Raw genomic sequence first — 9,571 nt, forward strand, 5'->3', positions numbered from 1 at the left:
CATCAAAATGAAGTTTTTCCAATAGTAAAACTTTATTTTTATGTATAAAGAAGTATTATAGTCAATAAATATTATATAAATATTCAGTTTTTTAGCATAATTAAAAAAAAAAATTTCCAAAAATGTTTTTAGGCGTGCATATGACATATAAAACCGCATCGATATATCTTGCTTAGTTTAAAAGCTATTAATTAATACCCGTAAAATTGGAATTTTCCCCAAAGTGCCTTGTAGTATATAGAACCCAGACCAGCTCGAGTGGCACAGCTATAGCAACTATCGTTGCAGGGGACAAGCTACACGATCAAATATACTGCAAGTACGTGAATAAAGGAAGCGATATGGAAGGTTTTGGTATTTAAGCATAAAATGGTGACAGGAATGGAAGAAGGTAAAGATGTCTTCATTCCCAGGACTCCCATGATCCCGACTGATACACCATTTCAATTCAAAAGATTGCACTTTCCCATTCGACAATTAATAAAGGTAATAATAAAGGTCAATCTGTGCAATTGTGTGGTTTAGATTTAGATGCGGATTGCTTTTGCATGTTGGGTGTTCCCGTGTCGGTAAACCAGATAGCCTTCATACTTACGCGCAGAATGGAGAAACGAAAAAATATTGTATACCCACAAGTATTACAAAATTAAAAGCATTTAAGACTTATGCTTTTTTGTGTTCCTCATTTCTTATACGTGCCACCATAACACGCCACAGCGAAACGTGGCAGGGTACAGTTATTTTATTATAGTAATAAACAAATTATAAATAAACCTAGCTTTTTTCTTTGGTGTACCTCCAAAAATTCGTTATTTGAACATACAAATTTTGCGAAACACTGATATAAGTAGATAAAATATTTTTAGGCTCGACAAAAATTATAAGCTCACATACATACTCGTATTTATATATGCTGACTGAGTACCGGGTATAAAAGTGGTGGCGCGGCGAAGAGGAGCTTAGGCTCGACTCACAACATTTCCCCTCGATTATATTTAATGAAACATAATTGAATCCTTACAAATCACAATTTATAGCTAAAAAAAAGTACATGAGCTGGCCGAAGTTTAGTAGTTTACTAGAGATTTGACTAGATTTTTCGTGAAATGGAAGCAAAGGTATCAAAAATAAAAATAAAATAATAAAATAATAATAAAAAAAATAGAAAATAAAAAAGATTTCCACACTTTTTTTTACCATTCGATAGCATTTGGTTAGCTCTATGCTTAGTTTAAATTACGAGGCTCATTGAGTTTCATAATAATTGCAAAAAGCGTGGGGTCGCGAACGTACGCGAAATAGAATTCGACTTTGGCTTCGTCTAGTAAAATGCTAAAATCTAAGAATTGGAACGGAATATTTTAAAGCGACGATACAGAAATACAAGATAGCGCAAAGAATGCCGCCATTTTGTACTCATTTTGCTCATCTACGTCACAAATGTCAATTTTTGAACAGATATTCTGGAAGCCAGGGGCAACCACATGGCTAAGTGGTTTCAATTTCGAATGATCACTTGGGTATGAGAAAGCTTTCCGCATGATGGCTGCCGCGTTTGCTCACAATCGACCACAAACTGGCTAAACCGTAGATCCACCAAAACACACAAAAAATCAAAGGAGTCGAAACAGTGGGTTTCTCAGGGTGATTCTAGGCAAAAGAAGGCCAACGTGGGTTTTTCAGACCATAAAGTCATGGCGATCGTTTTTTGGAATGCTCACGGTATTAACCACATTAATTACCACATCATAATCAATTTCTTGTGTGTAATAACATTTATAGGCAGAAATAAAAAATTATTTTTAATATGAAATAGTTAAATAATATCAAGAAATTGGGCGCGTTCACCAGGACGCACAACTTGATCAGTGATCAGTGATGGTGATGCAAGTATTCATGGATCAGATTTTTAGAAATGGATCGTGAAAATGGGATGACCACATAAATTTATAATTCAGTCGGAAAACGATATTCAATCCTTAGATCTCTAAGATCTAAAGATCTTTTATCAGAAAAAGTCATTTTGGTCCACAGCGGGAAGAAAAAGTTCAATTTTGTTGAGAAGTGAATTTGGCAAGCATAGTTGAGATCAGATCAGTGGCGTAGCTAGGTAGGAAAGGGCCGCGGTGCAGAAAAAAATTGGGGCCCCAACTAAAATCAGATACTTTATCACTAAGAGGGTTTTGTGTGAGCTTTAAGGATTAATAATATTGGTATTAAGTCATGAGGTAAAATTTTAAAATGTACATATGTGTTCAAAAAACTTTAATAAAATTACAATCTTTTTCTTTCCTTACTTTCGAAAATTACAATACTCGACAAAATTTAACTTTTTATTTACGCTTCGAACAAAACCGACTTTTTCTGATAGATTACATTTTTATACCCGTACTCAAAAAGAGTTAAGGGGTATTGTTTGGTTACGCAGTCAAATAGTAGTAGTGCATCGCAATATAGGGAAAAATTAAATTTATACTTAAAAAACTATTAATATTAATATAAGTAAAAATAATAAAAACAGTAATAGTAAAATAAATATAATAAAACTATAAATTAAATAAATAAAAAATCAAAAAATTAACATAAAAATATAAATAGGCTAAGTAGGTTAATCATATCGACTAACACCCAAACAAAGAATTAATTTCCTTTAACGTTTCATGTTTTTTGACTAGTGCATTAATTTATAAGAAACTTTCTTGTCGCACTAGGAAATAAGTAAATAAATAAAAAAATAAAAAAAATAATCAGTAGATCATAGTCAGTGGTGCAGCAGTAGAGTAAATATCTATTATTTTTCAGCATTTTTACTGCACACTGCTTAACTTTGTCATGTACATATGTATGTACATTAGGGCGGCGCTTATTATCGAAATTTCTGAATTTCAAAGGTCTCAGGGTCTTAAAATGTTCCTTTTGTTATGAAAACAATAAAATAAAAAGGTTTAAGCCCGATTGGAATACGTTTAGAGGTGCAGACTTGAGGTCAAAGTTAAAAAAAATACGATATTTTGACAATGTTTGTATGGAAGCTATACCTTATATCGCTCTGATCGGACTGCCTTTGTAGCTAAATTTGACAATTTGTTCGATATTGCACACGCAGATGCCATGTCGCTGATTCAAATTGAAGAAGACAAGTCATTTCTTGAAATGCAGCGTCAGAATCATAGACCAGGCAATATAGCTGGATTAGACACAATATCTGTGAAAAAAGATCAAAAAGATCAAAAGATCAATCAAATCCGAACGCCAACTGAACGAGCAAGCCCGAAAGCGAAAAAGACAGTGAACGAATCGCTACTGATATAGTTCCATTCAATGCAAACAGTAAGAATCGGATTATCAGCATATTTTATAATATTTTACTTAAGCCGTCAATATCTGTAGGACGTTTATTATATTCTGGAAGTGGATATTTCGATTCCGAAACTGAGCCGTCTGCACCTAAAAGAGGCAGGAAGCATTTGTTAACCCAAAGGGTTTTATCTTGTTTATATAAGTGGAGGATTACTGCTATAGCTGAAGCTTTAGGACACGATATCAGTCAATATGCTTTAAATCGGAGAACAATACATCGATTGCGAGAAGAAAACCGACAAACAATTTCTGTGTCAGCCAAAAAAAACTGTCAAAATGTGGTAAAAGAACTTTATAGTACTTATTTAGGAATTTTTGTAAAATTAAGTTACTTCTATTCTAGATGTCAGCAGTGGTTCATTGGGATGGGAAAATGCCTCCTGAATTGACTGGTCACGGCAAAGTGGAACGATTGCCATTCATTATTTAATATAGTAAAGGCGAACCACTTTTGGGAGTGCCAAAATTAAGTGCATCTACTGGTGTAGAAATTTCAAACGCAACTTATAGCTTGTTGAAGGAATGGGGCATAGTTGATAAAATCAAAGCAGCTTGTTTTGATACAACTGCATCAAATTCTGGAAGACTTAACGGAGCTGCATTCTCAATAAGCAATTATTAAACCGAAATCTTTTGTACCTCCCGTGCAGACATCACATCAGTGAAATATATTTGCGGGCAGCATTTGAATCATGTGCAGAAGCTACATCAGGTACAAACGTTCCACTCTTTGCAAGATTTAAAGACTCCTGGAACACTATCGAACAAACCAAGTTTAAGTTTGGTGTGTCTAATGAGTACGTTGCAGCTCATTTAAATGACAGAAGAAATGCAATAACTAATTTCTGTCAACGTGAATTGACAAAACATCATGCGCGTACTGATTACGTCGAACTGTTAGAGTTAACTTTAATTTTTTCGGGATCGGTTCCGAAAGGTCATCACTTCCGATTCCCTGGACCAATGCACCATGCACGCTGGATGTCTAAGGCGATTTATACCTTGAAAATATATATTTTTCGTTTTTATGTAAAATATTGGTTTCGGTCAACATTATCTGTTGAAGCTCCAAATCTGGACTTTAAATTTATATGCGAAATGTATAATTACACCGAAGTTAATCCGAAAATTGCAAACGTTGTTTTAAAAAATGTTGCAACCACTTGTGGTATTTATCTGATGAAAATATCGCACTTGCATTGTTTGACGATAGTGTCACATATGTACATTGAGAAAAGAGAAATGGTGAAACAACTTTTGAAACTTCGTGTTGACGATGAGGATGTCGAAACTTCCACAAAACGCTTAATTTTAAAAGAACAAGAATTGCCAACGGTTATTACAAAGAGATTATCTGATTTTGTCACACCTTATTCTTCGCAATTTTTCGATCGATTTAATATTTCGAAAGCCTTTTTAACTGAAGATCCTTCAGAATGGCACAATAATGAGCACTATCAAAATGCTTTGGAAATATTTAAAAATTTAAAAGTGGTAAATGATACAGCCGAGCGAGCTGTTAAACTTATGCAAGACTGAAGACTATAATCAAGTACTGACAACAAAAGAAGATGAGTTTCAGAAGTTGCTGAACGTCGCAAAATAATATTCTAGTCAATATCCATCGAGAAATAAAAATTGCTTACTTTAATACAAAAGTCGAGTTTTAACTACTTTTTGTTGGTTGTAAATAGTCTGACAATATAATGTGTGACAATTAATTAATTTTTAATTAATTAATTTTTTCTTATACCAGTGATTTTTTCCCAGGTGTCCCTGCCATTAAGGGCACCTACTTTGGCCTATGTCGAATAGTTCGAGGCGAAATATAGTCTGCAAAATGTTGTAGCACCTCTGATCCTATCTCAACATGATTTTTAAACCGATCCTGAGGCTAGTTTTTATAATATCACGCTCTTTTCTTACCCCTTTGCCAAGGGTAGTAGCACAAAATATGAATTTATTATTAAATTAAAAAAAATTTTGCTATTATGTTGGTTTTGTTATTAGTTTAAAGAAACAAATGTTTATTTGTTGGAAAAAGTTTAGTTTTAGTTGTGAAAAGTCTTTTTTCCATTTTAATTTAATTTTTTCTTCCGCTGGGTCAATATTTTTGAAAAAGCGTTACAATCATTTTTTTTAGGTATATGACCATGAAATAATAAACTTAGTATAGACTTTCATTTTAAAATGATTTAGCAACAACATAAAAATTAAAGGAATAGGATAACATTTGCCAAAACCACCGGCTAGAGAAGTCACAAATGCATGAAATATCCGGGAGCGGCTGTTTTTTGTCGCTAGGTGTGCAAATTTCGTGCTTTGAATATTTTTTGTGGGATTAAATATTAACCAATTGAGCTGAAATTTGGAGAAGAGTTATATTCTAATTTTTCGGGCAAACTCTTAATGTCACATTATAATATAATAATCACTTAAATTACCCTCGCATTGTAGTATCTTACGCTCATTCTTTCTCTCTTTGTTACGCTCTTGTATTAAATATGTAATTGAATTCACCACATTAGAAGCCCGCTTATGCTCGGTGCTCATGCACTTAGAAACCGAATAAATAGTTATTGGCTAGTACTCAACAACTGAACCCCTTCGACTGTCGCATTATTCTTGGATTACAGCCATTTCTTCGCATATTTCTTTTTGAGTATAATTAGCTCACTGGAGATTTCACTGACACACCCCCCTCCTTGAACAACTATATTGACGAAAACGCTCCTCGATCAAACACTCATATTTTAAATCGTATAAAAAAATCAGTCCGATCAGAGCGATATAAGGTATAGCTTCCATACAAACATTGTCAAAATATTCATATTCATGCTCCCGCACGGCAGCAGCCTATGCAGCCGTTCTCTCGCGTCTTCAACTCACACCTTTCTGTCTATCGCCTTTCGCTATCACTCTCTCGCTCGCATTAGGGCACGGGCAATTCGGCCCGCCTGCCCTTTGATTTAGTCTTGATCTTGCAATCACTGCACATCGTCTTGGAATCGAGCTATTCAATCCGACACCGTCTTGAACCGACGCCCGCGTCTTCAATCGGACCCCGTCTTGAATCCAGCTATCTATCCTTTCGACTCTGTATCGCTTATTTACTTCACCACAATAAACTGTGAATATATATATTGAACAATCATCGCCTTTTTAATAATATCGCAATACAACGCTACTGAAGAAGCTCAGTAGCTCAACATTTGTTTTTTTGAAATTTTTTTGGGTTGTTCCCACTTCTGGGTTTCACATGGTATTGGTTTTTTGGCAATTCACGCTGATCGCGCACTGGATTGGTGGAATTGGCTTGGCTTGGCTTCGTGTGGGACTAACCATATAGACTCGCACACGAACTGGAGTCGTCGGTTTGTCCGGTTGTCCGATTTGTCTTTCTTTTCTAAGAGTTTTCCTTGACATCACAACGTAGCATTTCTCAAACATGCATCCGTTTCACATAACTGTTGTTTTTCCAACATTATTCTCAACTTTGCTGGTGCTGTGCTCCGCATTCCGCGGACACACACACCCCTCTGAAGACTGAAGACCATTATTCTTATCTGCTTCCAAACACTCAATTTGTCACCACAGTGTTGAGCTAGCGAGCTTTTTCACTAGCGTAGTTTTGCGATATGCTTATTAACGAGACGATGGTTGTTCAGATTAAATATGGTTTATTGTCGTAAACAGTATAGAAGGCGATACAGAGTCAAAGGGATAGCGAAAGGTTCGAGTTAGGTCGATGACGAGTCGGTTGGAGAGTTAGCTGCATTCAAGACGGGGTCAGATTGTAGACGCGGGGGTGGGTACAAGACGGTGTCGGATTGAATAGCTCGATTCCAAGACGATGTGCAGTGATTGAAAGATCAAGACTAAATCAAAGGGCAGGCGGTCGAATTGCCCGTGCCCTAATGCGAGCGAGAGAGCGACAGATCGAGAGAGGGATAGCAAAGCAAAGGAAAGAAAGAAAGGCGCCAGATGAAGAGGCGAAAGAGAACGGCTGCATAGGCTGCTGCCGTGCGGGAGCATAAATGCGTGCATGAGTTTGTAGGTAGATGACAATTTAGTACAGTGGGCAGTGCAAACAACGAACAATAATAAGGATTTACTCTACTGCTGCACCACTGGCTATAATCTATGCATTTGTCCACTATTTGGCTGCGTAACCAAACATTAGATTTGTGGTAAAAGTGGATGTGTGCAACGCAGAAAAGCAAACGTTTCCGACCACATAAAGTATATATATTCTTGATCAGCATCAATAGCCGAGTCGATATAGCTATGTCCGTCCGTCCGTCAGTCTGTCCGTCAGTCCGTCTCGATGAACGCCTGGACCTCAGAGACTATAAGAGCTAGAGAAACCAAATTTGGTTTCCAGACTCATGTGATATCACACTGATACAAGTTTTTTTTTTTTATTATTATTACGGGATTTTATTTATCGAATCTTCCCTATTAGAGACTTACGACAAGTATACAAATCTTAGCCTAATATATTTATTTAATTAATTACACTTAATTACTTAGAGTACGTCCCTAGCTAAGTATTATTGCTGGGTGGGAAGGTCTCTTCGCCGGAGTCGTGTATGGCTAGTGTGCCAAGTTAAAGACTGCGCAAGTTTATTAGGATGGGCTTGAAGCTTGGCCTGGTACTTTGCTTTCACTTTGGCAATTTCATCTTTAACTGATCCTACATTTAAGTCTTTATGGATATTTTCATTCCGTATGTACCATGGTGCCCCAGTGATAGTTCTTAGTATCTTCGATTGAGCTCTCTGGATTATTTATAAATTACTAACGCAAGCATTTCCCCATAGCTCGGAGCCGTATGTCCAGATAGGTTTGAGAACTGCATTGTACAAAAGTACTTTGTACTCCAGTTTTAGTGGTGAACGGGTGTTTATTAGCCAATGTAGATTACTAGCTTTAAATTTGAGTAGATTTCTCTTCGCTTCGATGTGCTTACGCCAAGTAAGCCTTCTATCCAGATGAACACCAAGGTACGTTACTTCGGTGGTTTGTGGAATGTTGATATTGTTCAGATATACTGGAGGGCAAGTTTGTCTGGTTAGGGTAAAGGTGATATGCTTGCACTTTTGCTCGTTTACGTGTATGCGCCAGTCTGCTAGCCATTTTTCCAAGGCCACGAGATGAGATGATAAATGTTCCGTTGCTCTAGGCGGGCACTTGGAGCGACTTAGTATGGCAGTATCATCAGCAAATGTCGGAGTTGTTGTTAGGCTGCTTGTCGGTAGATCTGCTGTGAAGATGATGTACAGTGTCGGTCCAAGTACGCTGCCTTGGGGTTCACCAGCTTCAATTGGATGATATGCAGAAAGGAAATCGTACTGCGAAACTTCTTTGCTGTAGGTATGACTCCAATATTCCATGGATGTTCTGGGGAAGTAACATTTTGATTTTGTGGATTAAGCCATCTAACCAAACGCGGTCGAAGGCCTGGGCGACATCCAGAAAAACAGCGGAGCAATACTCCCGTCTTTCAAATGCATTTCGTATCTCAGAGGTTATAAGGTTTACTTGTTCAATGGTTCCGTGTTTTTCGCGAAATCGAAATTGGTGCATCGGGATGGCACCTCTGATGTGTAGGTGTTGTTTGATACGATTCAGGAGCATCTTTTCAAATATCTTTGATAGGCAAGGCAGTAGGCTGATAGGTCTATATGATGATGGCTTGGACTTGTCTTTTCCGGCTTTATGGATCATTGTGATGACTGATTTCCTCCATTCTTGAGGATAATAGCCCCATTTCATCATGCTGTTGAATATCACAGTAAGGAAATACACTGCACAGCTCGGCAATTCTATGATCATTTTAGGAGAGATGAAATCGTGGCCCGGAGCTTTCTTTTGCTTTGAGATTTGGTCTTTAATGACCCTTGTGACTTCTCCTGATTGGAATATGATAGGCGGAGTAGCTTCGGGATTGTTGGTTGGTGGGAGCACAAAGCTATTCGTTACTGGGTGTGGTTTGAAGACGTTTTCTAGATGGATTTTTTTCAAAGTGGGAATCGTTTACTAGTTGGGGAGAGTTGCTCCATCTTCTAGGGCTCTGCGTAGTAGGTGGTTGGCTATTTTTAGCCGCTCTTTCGAGGCAGGTGATCTGTGTGCTTGCCACTCTCGGCGAAGCCTTCTTTTATCGCGTAGCAGCACTTCAATGTGCCTAGAAATACGACTGCTGTTGGAA

The sequence above is a fragment of the Drosophila obscura genome, unplaced genomic scaffold (assembly GCF_018151105.1).
Source record: "Drosophila obscura isolate BZ-5 IFL unplaced genomic scaffold, ASM1815110v1 contig_75, whole genome shotgun sequence".
Taxonomy (NCBI): domain Eukaryota; kingdom Metazoa; phylum Arthropoda; class Insecta; order Diptera; family Drosophilidae; genus Drosophila; species Drosophila obscura.